The sequence below is a fragment of the Ceratotherium simum genome, chromosome 16, assembly GCF_057802395.1.
Source record: "Ceratotherium simum simum isolate JZ-2026a chromosome 16, ASM5780239v1, whole genome shotgun sequence".
Lineage (NCBI taxonomy): Eukaryota > Metazoa > Chordata > Mammalia > Perissodactyla > Rhinocerotidae > Ceratotherium > Ceratotherium simum.
Window position 1 is genome coordinate 18879934 of NC_141915.1, and position 15603 is coordinate 18895536.

Sequence of the window (15603 nt, forward strand, 5' to 3'; positions counted from 1 at the left end):
CACAGTTGAAAAGCAGAGTCTGATACTAAATTCCAAGGGAAAGGGCACAGTACTTGTCCAGAATTGAAGGCAAATGAGTCAGGCAGCAGGAATCTATCAACTCCAAAGTCCAGTCAGAAGTGATTTAATTTTTGCTATTGAAATAAATCAACAGTGCCGTTGCCTGTCTAAAAATGAGATTATCCAGGATTCTCTTACAAGAAGATAAATTATTAGTGGAATAGTAGCTCCTGGCCTTCCACAATGTCTCTTCTTAGTACTACATGCTAGTACTAAGGTGCTAGCGCAGGGTGCATGTAGTGCATAGTACTAGTGTGTGGAGATCAGGCCACAGTGCCTTACTGAGGGCGTCCGGGGGAAATGGAACAATTCTCAGCAACCCTCAGCCTTAATGGGCTTGGGTATTGTTAAAATTCATCTTTATCAAAGGAAGCACTGGTTAATGATTTTTCTCCTGGTCCAACATGCTGGGCATTAGCTAGAATTGCTGAGTGATTTGCAGTGGGGAAACCATGAGAGCAATTTCTTGTTTGTCCACAAATTATCATTAACAGTTTGATTTGCAGACTGAAGGAGCAGGAGGAGTGGGCTCCGTGCCAGTTGCAGCATCCCTCCGATTAGGGCGTTAGTTCAATTATGTACAATTAACTTTTATTGCAGATTGTGGTGATAATTACTTGCAAGTCAGTTTTTTGGCTGCAGTTATCCCAAGGCTGAAGGATGAACTTGATGGATGTTAATAACCAGAATGACACATTTCACTCCCTCCCTCCACTGCAGTTACTTCTTTTTCCAGACCTCTTTTAGACAGGAGGTCAAAGCATTGTAAAAATCCATCTCACAATTAAAACATATTGTCCTTCTTTTGAAGAGCTGTATAAGATCATATTTTAAAAGAATCTATTAGGAGCAGCCTTAATGGCTTTTTATATTCTGAGATCATGCCCTTGAGTTCATTGCTACTTATCATAGGAGAATAGACTGAGATGGAACTAAACGTCATTCAAGCAATATGTGCTTATTGTAAGATTATAGTAATTGGCAAGCTTCAGTTTAGTCTTCTGTTTGCGTTTGAAATTCTCTTCAAAGTGCAAAAGAAAACTTTTGGGCACTTTTTAAATCAGTAGGACACTGAGGACACATTTCTTCAGCTCTATAGGAACTTTAGTATGTTATTTTAATAGAAAGTTGCGTGATATCTCTGGAAACAATCCTTACTAGGTGGAGAAACAGGAGTAGAAAGAAAGGAAATAGTTTGTCTTTCTGAGAAGAGGACTAAGTCCTTTTGCTATTTCCCTCCAACTTTTCAATATTATTGTTTGATGGTTACCCTGAAAAATAAATGGGCTCGTACCACAAAATCTTATCTCCTTAACATGCAAAAGACTGAACTTGATTCCAGCTAGGGCTGTTCCTAGATCTCCAGGTGACTTGCTGCTGCTTTCATTTCGGATGTTATTGTTCACCTTAGTGTTCTTTGTTGCTAGGCTCTCTTCCCAAGGGCTGATCATTTCTCCTTAGATATCTTCATGGATGTGGCTGCATAAAGATTTTGTTGAGAATAAGTTGCCAAGGAGTATGGCAATGCATTTTAAGAGCCTCTTTTTGTTAGTGTTTGTTTCAAGTAAGGGAAGAAAGTTCATGGCTGCTTGGAGAAGGGCCATAATGCACTTGTTCCTCCTCCAAAACTTCCCTGATCACACCAACTAGGAAAGAAGAGGAAAAGGTGAGTGATAAACATCATCCTTGTACTACTTCAAAGCTCTTCATTGATTGTTACTAAAAACTTTTCTGCTGTGGAATAACCAAGACCCTGCCTGCCAGCTGCTGTTGGTGTGAAAGTGGAGAAGCTAGTTACACTTGGTACTTTTCAGGAAATCTAGAGATAAAGCTTATGATGTCATTTGAAACTTTTGTGTAGTGGGAGGAAAGAGTGTCAAAACTCTGTCACACTCCGGAATATATAACAAGACTTTCCCTTAGAGCAGAGGGGAGTTTGCATGGCACTTTGCTGAGGTTCAGGATGTGTGTTTAGGAAGGTTCAAGGAAGGGCCTTGAAAAGCTCTTATTAAAATGTGAACAGCTTGATGGAGATGTTAGTGAGTGTCAGGCCTGAAGAAAGGAGCGTCATTAATAGCGTCTCCTTTAGGATAGACATTTCTTTTGGAAGCTTTTCAAAGGTGCAATTCTCTATCTTTAGGGTAGGAGGGTTGCATGAATGCCAAACAGTGGAAACATTGCCAGAACAAAGTAGAGGTTGGGAGAGAATTTGAAGTATAGACACTGGAGAAAATGTTATTCAGATAAGTGCTGAAAAGAAATTGGAAGTTGATGAGGCAGAAAGATACAGAAAACCTATTCCAGATGGCAAGAACCCCAGTGTCGGCACTCACCAATTCAGAGATAAGTCACCTGCATTAAGATAAAATGAGAATGGTTAGCAGCGGACCACGTCTCCAATTCTTTATGATCTCCACCCCGCCATACACACTTTCCAGACTTCAACACTGCTATCTTGGGTTTTTTTTTTTTTAAATAAAATTTTTGGAAACAGTCTCAAATTTATAGGAAAGTTACAAGTACAGCACAAAGAATATTTTTTCCTTGAATCATTCGAAAGTAAGTTGCTGACCTGATGCTTTATCGTCCCTGAATTCTTTAGTGTTTATCTTCTACAAACAAGGACATTCTCCAACATTACCACAATACAACCATCAAAAGCAGGAAGTTAACATTGATACATTGCTATCATATAATTCTCAGACCCTCTTCAAATGTTGCTAGTTGTACCAGTAATGTCCCTTATTGCGAAAAGGATCCAGTTCAGAATCACACATTGCATTTATTTGTTATGTCTTCTTGGTCTTCTTCAGTCTGGAACAGTTCTTCAGGCCTTCTTTAACTTTCATGACCTTGATGCTACTGACAGTTATTTTGTAGAAAGTCCTTCAATTTAAGTTTGTCTGATGCTTCCTCATGTTTAATTTAGCTTATACGTCTTCAGTAGGAATATCACAGGAGTGATGCTGTGTTCTTCAGTGCATAATTTCAAGAGGTACAGAATATTTATTTGTCCCATTACTGGTAATGTTTGATCCCTTGAGTAAGGTGGTCCAACACCTTGAGTTGGTGCCTGCTAGGCGTTTCCGGTGTAAAGTTACTGCTTTTCTCTTTGGGGTTAGTAAGTATTTTGGGAGGACATACTTTGAAACTATGTAAATATCCTCTTCCTCTTCAGACTTTCAATTTATTAGTTTATTTATTTATGTTAGTATGGACTCGTGATTTCCTGTTTTATTCAATAAGATATAATCTGTTATTATCTTTTTTTTTGATATTCAGATTGTCTAGATTTTGCTAGTAAATCAGGAAAAAATTATATAACTATATGTTTAACCCTAAAGATGCCCAAATGATTTGAGGCTCCTTTATTTCAAAGGATTAGCTGAGGGCCGGCCCCGTGGCTTGGTGGTTAAGTGCGCGCACTCCGATGCTGGCGGCCCGGGTTCGGATCCCGGGCGTGAACCGAGGCACCACTTCTCCGTCCATCCTGAGGCTGAGTCCCACATACAGCAACTAGAAGGATGTGCAGCTATGACATACGACTATCTACTGGGGCTTTGGGGGAAAAAATAAATAAATAAAATCTTAAAAAAAAAAAAAAAAAAAAAAGGATTAGCTGATACTACCCAATTAACATCTTATGAGCAGTGGTAGAAAACAAAAGTTTACAGTTTAGTTCCTGGTACATGCCTGCTTCACTCAGTGTACCCATTCTCTGTTCTCTATAATTTTTACTGAGGTTTCCCTTTCTTTCTGGGCTTTCCCTTACCAATTCGGCGTGCCATGGTTTCTGTGTCTTTTGACATGTCATCATTATTCTTTGAGTACTCCCTTCCTTTCCTGCACAATAAAATATACCAGACTCATCTAGTACTTCCTCTGCCTCAGCCATTTCTCCTAGGAGGCTTTGTTCCTGTTAGTGGAGAATTTAATATTTAGAAGATCAGATCTGAGTGGACCCTAATGGGGCTCATTTCTGTTGGAGGGGGAGTAATCACTGCAGCCCCTCTGGGGATGCTTCCCTCATACCACTTGGATTCTGATTCCTCACACCAGCCCCCACCCCTCATTCCTTTGTGGATACCCTCCTCACTCTGGGTACTTTTCTGTTTCTAATCCAATTGAAGTGATTTAACAGAGGGAACTAGGTGGAAGTTGGTAAGGACGCTCAGTTGGTGAGGGAGGCCCCAAAGAGAGAAGTTTACAGACTAGAAATTAGGAGAGTGAATGGGTACACTGAGTGAAGGAGGCATGTACCAGGAATAGAAGAGTTGTGTGCTTTTGTTTTCTGCCACTGTCCATAAAATGTTAATTTGGGTAGCCATTCTTTTGAGATACCTTTGAGATAAAAGGAAGGCAAATCATTCAGGCATCTATAGGGTTAAAACATGTATTTACATAATTTTTTCCCTGATTTTCTCAATGCTAGAGTAATCTTGAGTTAAATTGCTTTGTTTGAGTGGGACTTAAAATGTGGTATAAGGCATATTTGACCAGTTAGAACCAGCCACATACTGATAAATAACAATACTGAATGGTTGTGGAATTTCTCAGGGCCACAGAAGGGAGCAAAAGAATCCTGCTGATGGTGAGTGAGTTGTGGTACTTTGAATCCTTGAGAGATTTAAAGGACTGACTACTTTGTTAGTTTTTGTTTTGTTTCATGGGCAATTCCTGAAATGACGAAGCTTCCTAAAGCTAAGTTCAGAATCTTATTTCAGGAGGTGTTTACTCTAGCTATAAAAGGATTCTTCTAGCAGGGACTGCATTTCTGTTCTCAACTTGTTCCTGTGGATTGAGCCGGTAATTTCGAATTTCATTAGCTAGTTGTGGTTGTTTGTAGGGTGTGGGAAGAGGGACTGCTCCTCTTCCTCAATAGACTTTCAGTTCCTGGGTCCTTTTTAGGCTTAGCAGCCTTTCCTGCTTTCAGAGACCCTTTAGCTTCAGAAACCTGGTAACTTCTTGGACACGTGGAGTGTAAGCCATAAAGCTTCAAGTTATAGTGAGTCTCAGTGACACAGCACCAAGGCTGTAGAAGCCCTCACCAAAAGTTGTTACATGTCAGGATTCGTCCTGGTCCTCTACTCAGGCTGGGGGAGGAGTAGGAAGGGCCTAAATGAACAGAATGTATTAATATATCAATCATGCCTTGTCCTGTTACCTTAAAATCTGCCTGTTGCCAAACTAACCCTGGATGGCAGCAGACTAGAAGATAGAGTGAAAGGCAATGTGTTAACTTTAAGTAAAACTTTGTTTCCTACCTGCACTGAATTTACTAGCCTTTTTAAAACTCTTCACTAGAATTGTAAGGTACATAAGCTTAAGGCATTGTGTGCAGAGAACTAGTTCTAGGAAGGTAACAGGACAAATGAATTACAGCGGATATAGTAGATATGTGGCCAAGGAAAAGTGTGAGCTCCTTTTCCCCCCAAATTTAAAATACCGTAGAGAGCAGAGGGATGCTTCCTGTTAGAGACCTTGGTGGGTTCTATGATGCCCAGCTTCCAAAAACCGTCATAGTACAAGTGTCCAAATGGAAATGGACTTAGAAAAGGTATGAATTGAGAGTAGGTTCAGAGTTAGTCAGGGTTTACTTCTCACATGCGAGAAGAGCGTGAAGATAGGAGCGAAAGAGTTTTCTGTGCCAGAATTGCTTGAGGATGAGAGATAACTGATTGATCATTACTTGTGTTATTCTCTGATATAGTTTCCTCAGTGTGAGTGATACAGCTTTCCTCTGGAAAAAAAAAATCTGACCACTTGAACTTAAAGCTTTCCTTTGCCTTTATGTAGTCACTTTCCCAGTGCATTCTTACCTTGGTTATAATTGCTGGCTTATAGTTTGCCTTGAAAGGATTTTCACTAAGAGCTGATTCCAAAATGTTAGGCTAGCAAAGTAAAATAGAGTTATAGCAAAGTGCTAATCTGGGACAGGTAATTCCCCCAATCCATAGGGAAGTCAGTAATTAGATTCACATTTTTAAAAACAAAACCATGGCTTAGAATTGTATGTTTTTGTTGTATATATAGTATTATAAGAAGAAGGATATGATAGGTGCTCAATAAATAACTGACTTGAGAGGCAGCTATGGTATAGTGCAGTGTTTTTCAAATATTTTTTGTCTATACCCACAATAAAGATTACATCCCCCTAAATACACACATATAATTTGGATAATTGAGACAGTCATGAAACAGTAAGCATTCTTACTGCTACTTTGTGATTTTTTTTTTATTCAAAAAATTTTTTAAGGCTGGTCACAGCCTACAGATTAGAAAATACTTGTCTAATGGAATGAACCACAAGTCTAAGAGTTAAGACAGAGAATCTAGTACGAGGTCCACATCCCAGCTGCATGTCGCTGGCCAAATTACTTAATCTTTCTGAGCCAGGGTTTCGTAATCTATAGAAAGGAAATGATGCTTATTCTATCAGATTAAAAGATTGTTTTGGGCCGGCCCCGTGGCTTAGCGGTTAAGCCACGCGCTCTGCTGCTGGCAGCCCGGGTTCGGATCCTGGGTGCACACGGACGCACTGCTTCTCCGGCCGTGCTGAGGCCACGTCCCACATACAGCAACTAGAAGGGTGTGCAGCTATGACATACAACTATCTACTGGGGCTTTGGGGAAAAAAAAAACAAAGGAGGAGGATTGGCAATAGATGTTAGCGCTCAGAGCTGGTCTTCCTCAGCAAAAAGAAGAGGATTAGCATGGATGTTAGCTCAGGACTGATCTTCCTCACCAAAAAAAAAAAAAAAGATTGTTTTACATTTCAAATGAAATAATGTATGTAAACATGTTTCAAAGTATAAAGAACTGAAAAAAGCTAAGGTGGTGGTTTGATTCTGTTGGCAAAATAAAAAGTGACCTGGATTTTGATAGATTAGGAAAATGATAATAGCCAACATTTAAATGTTCACTATATGTGAGGCACCAGTATCCTAAGCACTTGACTATATTAAACCCATCTAATCCTCACAACAGTCCAGTGAAGTAGATACATTTTACAGATTAAGTGTCCTTCCCAAGGTCACACAGATAGTAAACAGCAAACTGGGATTCAAACCCAGAGTCTTGGGGCTGGCCCCATGGCTTAGTGGTTAAGCGTGCGCGCTCTGCTACTGGCGGCCCAGGTTTGGATCCTGGGCGCACACCAACGCACCGCTCCTCCGGCCATGCTGAGGCCGCGTCTCACATACAGCAACTAGAAGGATGTGCGACTATGACATACAACTATCTACTGGGTCTTTGGGGAAAAAAAAGGAGGAGGATTGGCAATAGATGTTAGCTCAGAGCCAGTCTTCCTCAGTAAAAAGAGGAGGATTAGCATGGATGGTAGCTCAGGGCTGATCTTCCTCACAAAAAAAAAAAAAAACAAAAAAAAACAAACCCAAAATCTTGTCTTAACCACTTAGATACAGTGCCTCTTGTTAATCCAAGTTCTTGAGGTGATTTGAGCTGCAGTTGACATCTATCTATATGTGAACTTTCCTCATTTGGAAACTTCTTATCAGAAAGTGACTTGCCCTTGCCTTGCAGTTTTTTCCTAGGTAACCTCCTTGGCTCTGTTGGTTTTATGTTCAAGAAATGAAAACTAATTAAAATGTTATCCTAAACTAGATAGTCCAGGAATGAGAATTTATCCCCACAACGTGCTGTAGTGCATTTGATGGTCAAATATAAATAACTTCAGGGCTGGCCCCGTGGCTTAGCGGTTAAGTGTGTGCACTTTGCTGCTGGCGGCCCGGGTTCGGATCCCAGGCGCGCACCGATGCACCGCTTCTCTGGCCATGCTGAGGCCGCGTCCCACATGCAGCGACTAGAAAGATGTGCAACTGTGACATGCAACTATCTACTGGGGCTTTGGGGGAAAAATAAATAAATAAATAAAATTATACAAATATAAATAACTTCATAATTTTATGTATATATATGTAGTATACATTACAAAAGTATTATACCATATTTACATATTGTATGTACTTTTTTAGCCAGCATTTATGTTATAAGCATTTTTTCCTTAAGATATTCTTTAACTATATATATATTTTGTGTGTGTGTGTGTGTGTGTGTGTGTGTGAGGAAGATCAGCTCTGAGCTAACATCCATGCCAATCCTCTTCTTTTTGCTGAGGAAGACTGGCCCTGGGCTAACATCTGTGCCCATCTTCCTCCACTTTATATGGGATGCCACCACGGCATGGCCTGACAAGCAGTGCATTGGTGCACGCCCGGGATCTGAACCCGGGCCTCCAGGAGCGGAGTGCGTGCGCTTAACCACTACTCCGCAGGGCCGGCCCCAATATATATTTTTTAAGTTGGGAGGCTCGTGCCAGTTTTATTAGATGAATATCCCATAATTTATATAACCATTTCCTTGCTTTTAAAGGACTTTTAGATTGTTTCCAGTTTTTACACAATTATGAACAACACTGCAGTGAAGAGAGTCATATGTAAGTCTTTGTTCACATCTCTGATATTTTCTTAAATTAGATTTTAGAAGTGTAATTACTATATCAAAGAGCATGAATATTTTAAAAACCGTTTATAGGAGCCGGCCTGGTGGCACAAGCGGTTAAGTGCCTGCACTCCGCTGCGGCGGCCCGGGGTTCGCCGGTTCGGATCCCGGCCGTGCACCGACGCACTGCTTGGCAAGCCATGCTGTGGTGGCGTCCCATATAAAGTAGAGGAAGATGGGCACGGATGTTAGCCCAGGGCCAGTCTTCCTCAGCAAAAAAGAGGAGGATTGGCATCGGATGTTAGCTCAGGGCTGGTCTTCCTTACAAAAAAATAAAAAAATAAAAAAAAAAATAAAATAAACTGTTTATACTTACTTCTAGAAAGAATGTATCAATTTAACGTCTCACTTTAGTGACTATTATATCCTTAACTCAGAGTGTTTTAGATTTCTTTTTGAAACGTGTTTGTCAATTTTTAAGCAAAAAATAGGATCTCATTCCACTTAATTTACATTTTTTTAATTATTAGATAGTTGCACCATTTCTTTATATATTTAGTAGTTGCTTATATTTCTCCACACGACTTCGGTGGGAGGTGTGTCTTCACTCCCCTCACATGCATTCAGATGTTCCAGTGGATCCTGTCTCTTTCACTGCTTCCATTCATAACTCGTGAACACACCTTTTCAAAATTTCATTTAAGCCATTCTCTGCAGTTTTGATAAACTATCTCTTATGCAGTATAAATCATTGTCACTCACTACGTCACTCACTACATAGCAAAAACATAGGTTTATAAATGTCTCTTGAAATTTCTAAACCCAGCAGTGAACTTTGATGATATACTTTAGACCCAGAAAAGGAAGACCCCTCTGCACTAGGGTCAGGAAATGCTGGCACACACAGACCCAAACGCTCTCAATCTAGACTTGTTTCAAAATAACACCTCGTGGTTGTGTACCCAGAATGGAATGAGCTTTTTTTTTTTTTTTTTTTTTCCCCTTGGTGAGGAAGATCAGCCCTGAGCTAACATCCATGCTAATCCTCCTCTTTTTGCTGTGGAAGACCGGCTCTGAGCTAACATCTATTGCTAATCCTCCTTTTTTCCCCCAAAGCCCCAGTAGATAGTTGTGTGTCGCAGTTGCTCATCCTTCTAGTTGCTGTATGTGGGACGCGGCCGCAGCATGGCCAGATAAGCGGCACCTTGGTGCGCGCCCAGGATCCGAACCTGGGCCGCCAGTGGCGGAGCACGTGCACCTAACCGCTAAGCCACGGGGCCGGCCCCAGGAATGAGCTTTCTAAATGACCTTAAGTCTCTTAAATTTCTATTACACTTTAAACTTGAAAGTCAGGCTCTAGACTGGGCTAGAGGGCCTACTCTTTGGTGAGGTGATTCTGAGGCAAGAGAGTCACTAGAGAATCTGGCCTCTGTTGTGCTTCGTGCAGTTGAGGGGAGGAGAGAGGGCATGAATAAGCAACTTGTTTAGCTGTTCTAAACACATGCTTGCCAAAATTTTTTAACACCCTGTTAAATTCTTAAAATTCTTTTTCCATGTCCTGGCTCTGATCTATAAGGTTACAGAAGCTACACTGAGGAGCTGCCTTTTCCATTTTTATCAGAATGAATACTCATCTGTGGTCTGACTTGTTATGGACTCAATCAGGGCCTATTAAAGGACTTTCTAGACACCCTGAGACCTAAAATTATACCCAACTTTGATGTCTTTCCTACAGTTCCCCTTTTTAAAAAATAGTTTGGTTCTGTTGCCTCAGTTTCCCCATCTGGGTGTGAGATCAGTGCCTCTCCGTCACCTGGCAGCTTTTCGTGGACTCATGTGGGATTCAGGGCTTTAAAGATTAAAAATTACCACATAATTGTAGCACATTTGTTGAGTTATATTTCCTCTGAATAATAATTTAAGACTTTCTGATTCAGTACAAGTTTCTACAGGAAATTGTAAAAGGTAAAAATCTGATATTTGTGTCTTATCTCAAGGGAGCGGTTTCTTCTGGTTTCTTGTTGTTCTTGTCTTGCACAAGACAAGCACTTGGGCACAATCCCAGTGCTTATGAGTAAAATTCTACCCACTCTGACAGCTCTGCTTGCGATTATGAATGTGGTTAAATGCAGAGGTCAGTCTACCTTCTAAGATGGTTCAGCCTAAGTTATAGTGATCCAGCCCTGATAGGGCTTTGGAAACTCAAGCCTGTTACATCCCATAATGAAAAATTGCAAGTTCTGATCAAGCTGCCTGCAGTGAACACAACCTGCATTTTCACATTTTTAGGAACACTGATTTCTACTTAATGGGCATTAAAGTACAGAAGCCAAATGATACTTTTCATTACAGTTCAAAAGTTGTACCTGGGCTGCTGCTTTTTTTAAAATGCCCAGGCATTTTTTATCTCCTCTATCCTCTCACTCCCAGAGTGAAGGAACTGCACAGGCACATGCAGAGACACTTGTTGGCACTTGTATTATCCATTTGTTTCAAGGACGTAAATTAAGATAATTTCCAGAGTCTGGGATTAAAGTAGATGCTATTCTTCAGGAATGTGAGCCAATAATATTCATTAAACATCTACTATGTAAATAATCTTGTTCTTGACCCTGTAACTTGGAAGGATAAATAAAAGACAGTCTCTGGTCTTAGGAAGCTCACACTCCAGTTGAAAGGTTAGAATGTCCAGGGAGAATACTTTCCTGGTACAGGAATAACAAATTCAAGAGAAAGCAGTGGGTCATAGATGAGTTAAATAATAAGAGGATCCAGGAAAGAGCATCCTTGCTAAAGAAAGCACTGGCAGAGAAAGCACCTTTAGGGACCAGGGTGGGGGTGGGAAACAGGATAGGAAGAGGACCTGTTGTGATGGGTTCTAAAGGGTGGTAGTTAGAAGTAATGTTTCCAAACCCCTCGAGCCTCATGTGTTGAGCTATGTGGAGATGGTTTGCAGCAGAGTTAGTTCTGGACTTTCAATAGAATAAGTCCAGAGTGCATATCCCTTTCTTTCTCCTTCTCTTTCCCCTAGCCTAGAGTTGTGACCTAGAGGTCACAATTGCAAGTGACTTTTAGGTCCACTATTGGGTTAAAGATAGAGAAGAAAGATGGCTTTGAGCAATGGCTGAACTTTATTCAGGTTGGGTAAATAGTGAAAAGTACAGTTTAGTTGGAAATTCACAGTTACCTAGACTGAGAGAATTACCTGTTGAATAGATTGTTTTATTGTAACAGACCATAAAGATGACTGATTTTGCAGAGTCTGATTTGATAAACATGTAATTTTTGTCATCTTTGGCCCTGTTTATTTTCCCCAGAGCAGTATTTTGGTGTTTCCTTTAGGTTTTAACCTAATTTCTTAGACCCCAGGAGTAAAGGAACAGGGAACAGTAGGATAAAACTTTTTCCCCCGTTATCAAAAAGTAGTCTTTTTAGATAAGTCTTTAACTCATGGATGAGAAGGCTTAATAAGAGATAGTGATGACTCTTTTAATTAATGTGCTTTCTCAATGTTAATCATATTCTCTTAAGATGCATGTACTCAGGATTTTCACTGTTGGATGTATTTTATAAAGTGGAGTAGGATAACAAGAGGTATAATATTTTCTTTCTTTACTTGGGATCTCAGAGATGGCACTGCTCTCAGTTTCACTTTTTAATTAAAGTCCATAAATGGCAGATTTAAATTTGTCAGTCACAGCATGAATCAGAAACTGGGCTAGTCAACCTTTTTGGAGGGTGTGTGTTTTCTTTTTGAAGGTGGGGGTTGAAGACAGGGAAAGGAAAGGAAAGCAGGAGAGAGAACTGGCAAAGAAATGTACTGGAAGGCACCAGATTGAGGGTAGTGAGACTGTGCTGGGAATTGATGGCTCTAGATCATTTCACCCACCACCCCCACCCTCCCAAGTAAAAATTCCTTTGTTAGCACTTCATCTTCTCTCTTCCTCCTTTTCCCACCAAAAAAACATATGAAGAGGAGTCTTCCTCTTCCTCTTTTCCCTACCCTTCACTGGGCATAAGCCTAAGCATAAGCAACGACAAGCAGCACAAACACAACTGAGCTTTTCTTACCAGCACAGACCTACCCTAAGCCAGAGATGGTCCTTTATCAGATGCGACCCGGGAAAGCAGAGTGTGTGACGTCACAAGTCTAATGAAACCGCTCAGTCCTCTGGCGGGGGGCGGGGTGGGCGGTGGGCACAGATGAAACTACTTTTGAGTTTTCCCAGTGGGGACAAGGGTTTTGTTCCTTAATGAGAAGTAGTCTGGGACTAGCACTTGTGTGAATGCCCCAGCAGAGTTTGAACACCTTAGTTCTTGCTCACTGTGATATTGTAGTCCTCCTGCTTAGGGAGCAGACCAGCTGGCGGTAAGAAATCTGGCTGAGAGCTCACAGAGAGGCTCTGCCAAGGAGATCTTTTTTCTTTTCTGTGACGTCTGCAGCTCCCTTGGCCCGATCTCCTGGTTACTACTTGATTCTATGCAGAAGTCAGGGCTTGAATTTTGAGGCCCTTTCAAAAGGTAGTGCTAGTGTTGATTTCTGGGTCTAATTGTGCTTCTGGAAATATCAGCTGTGAAATTATATTGGAATTTATGTTTAAGAAAAAGCCATGGGCCGGCTCCGTGGCTTAGCGGTTAAGTGCGCGCGCTCTGATGCTGGCGGCCCGGGTTCGGATCCCGGGCGCGCCCCAAGGCACCACTTCTCCGTTCAGCGCGAGGCCGAGTCCCACGTACAGCAACTAGAAGGATGTGAACCTATGACATACAACTATCTGCTGGGGCTTTGGGGGGAAAAAAATGAATAAATAAAATCTTTAAAAAAAAAAAAAAAAAAAAAAAAAAAAAAAAAAAAAAAGAAAAAGCCAGATGCGGCCCCATGGCGTAGCAGTTAAGTGAGTGTGCTCTGCTGCTGGCGGTCCGGGTTCGGATCCCGGGCGTGCACCGATGCACCGCTTGTCAGGCCATGCTGTGGCGGCGTCCCATATAAAGTGGAGGAAGATGGGCACGGATGTTAGCCCAGGGCCACTCTTCCTTGGCAAAAAGAGGAGGATTGGCATGGATGTTAGCTCAGGGCTGATCTTCCTCACAAAAAAAAAAAAAGTGAGTGAATGTGTTCTTTGTGCCTCCATCATCACAATATCTCATCTACCCAGATGAAGTGCAAGGCCTGGAGATTAGAGTGTGCTTGGCTCATTGGAGGAGCTTCAAGGATACCACTGTGGCTGGAAGTAGAGTCAGCAAGAGGGGCAGGGGAGGTTAGAAGATGAGGTCAGAGAGGTAGTAGTAACAGATCATGGAAGGCCTTGTCAGCCATGTTAGGATTTTGTATTTTATTCTAAGTGAGATAGGAAGTCATTGGAGATTTTTGAGCTGATATGATTTCCAATTAAACAAATAAATTACTTGGCTGCTGTGGGGAGAATAGATTGGGTGATAGGGGCAAGAGTGGAACAGAGAGACCATTTAGAAGGCTATTGTAGTAATCCAGGCTAGAGATGATGAGATGGCAAGTGAAATTATTACCTATCTCCAAGAAAGGTTGGGAGACCTAATTAAGAAAACATCAGTAAAGCCCCTCATACAGCCCATTTCACAATATTAGGCTCCAGTATTGGTTAATTCCCTTCCTTTCCTTGGATTTTGCCCTCAGCTATATTAAGACCATAGGGGAGAGGTTATTAAATAGAGATCAGCATTCACAAGGGAAGGGATTGTAAGCAGACAGTCATTTGACCCCAACAGAGCACTTTTTATTTCTTGAGGCACGGCACTTGGCACACTGTGTTCATTCTGTTATCCTGCTCACCAGAGACCTAAAAAGACTGAATCTGTGCCAGAACTCTTAGGCAGCTCTGTTCTCATTGAGGCCTTCAATCTTCAGTGCTTTCTGCAGTTGCTGTCTTAGACACAGTTTGAGCAGCCTCTTCTACAAAGTATCTTTTCAGCTACCTGGCCTTGCAAGTTGGAGCTGTCTGATGCTCATAGTGACAAGGTAGTTTCACATACCTGAGAGGGCCCTCTAAGAGGAAAGAAAGAGGTTTTGTGGTCTTTGTTTAACATTTGAGCTTTCTCCCCACTCCTCTTTTGTTGTGATCTAAGCCTTAATATGCCACCTTGATTTCTGGGTTTTGCATTATGGGAAAGGAACTCCATGTGTACATTATACTTGTTTGAGAAAAGCTTGGTCCTTGGTACACAGGGAACTTATATTGTTGACATGGCTTCCTTCCCTACAGAAGGTCACATCAACGTGTGCTTGCTGGAGCTGTGTAGACATCACTGATGAAACCATGCCATCTTGACATAATGTCAGGATCACCTGCCCAAAGAGGGCTGCTGGCAGCCTACTACCTCCTTGATTTACTCTGGGGGCAATGCACTTTTTTTCTTTTTTGGGTTCAGGAGGTCTGATTGTGTGATAGGCAATAGGAAAGGTGAATCCTCAGAAACTTACAAACAGAATTTGCTTTAACAGTAGTTAATTGTGTCTCCTAGGATGCTTTGTTCCTTTTTCCTTTTAAAAGCACGTTCAGGGCCGGCCCGGTGGCCCAGCGGTCAAGTGCGCATGCTCCGCTTCGGCGGCCCGAGGGTTCACAGGTTTGGATTCCGAGCATGCACCTACGCACCGCTTGTCAAGCCATGCTGTGGTGGTGTCCCATATAAAGTAGAGGAAGATGGGCACAGATGTTAGCCCAGGGCCAGTCTTCCTTGGCAAAAAGAGAAGGATTGGCATCAGATGTTAGCTCAGGGCTGATCTTCCTCACACACACAAAAAAAAGCACGTTCAGATTAACCAGGGCCACAAGTCGGACTTTGGGTGCCTTTGCAACTCATATACTGTACTGCTTCTGGAAATGTCTGACTGCCCTGGCACCCAAACAGGGCTGTAAATAGACTGAGCCAATCCCTATGAGAGCCAGCTCTCTTCAAGAACACTGTTCTATTTTCAGGGAAAGAGAAATCATCTTTCCCTTCACCTCAGTTAGAATGTGCCCTAGCTTTTCTGCTCCTGCCTTAGCTGGAGCACAGATGAGAGCCAGTGTGCTGTTTATCTGGCAGCACCACGGGCCTATCCAAAAGCAG

The 15603-nt window shown here is 41.7% G+C and overlaps 1 protein-coding gene across 2 annotated transcripts in view; it reads left to right on the top strand.

The window, feature by feature from the left end:
- FAM222B (family with sequence similarity 222 member B) overlaps positions 1–15603 on the top strand; it is a 70196-nt gene that overhangs the window by 42377 nt on the left and 12216 nt on the right. The window lies entirely within an intron of this gene.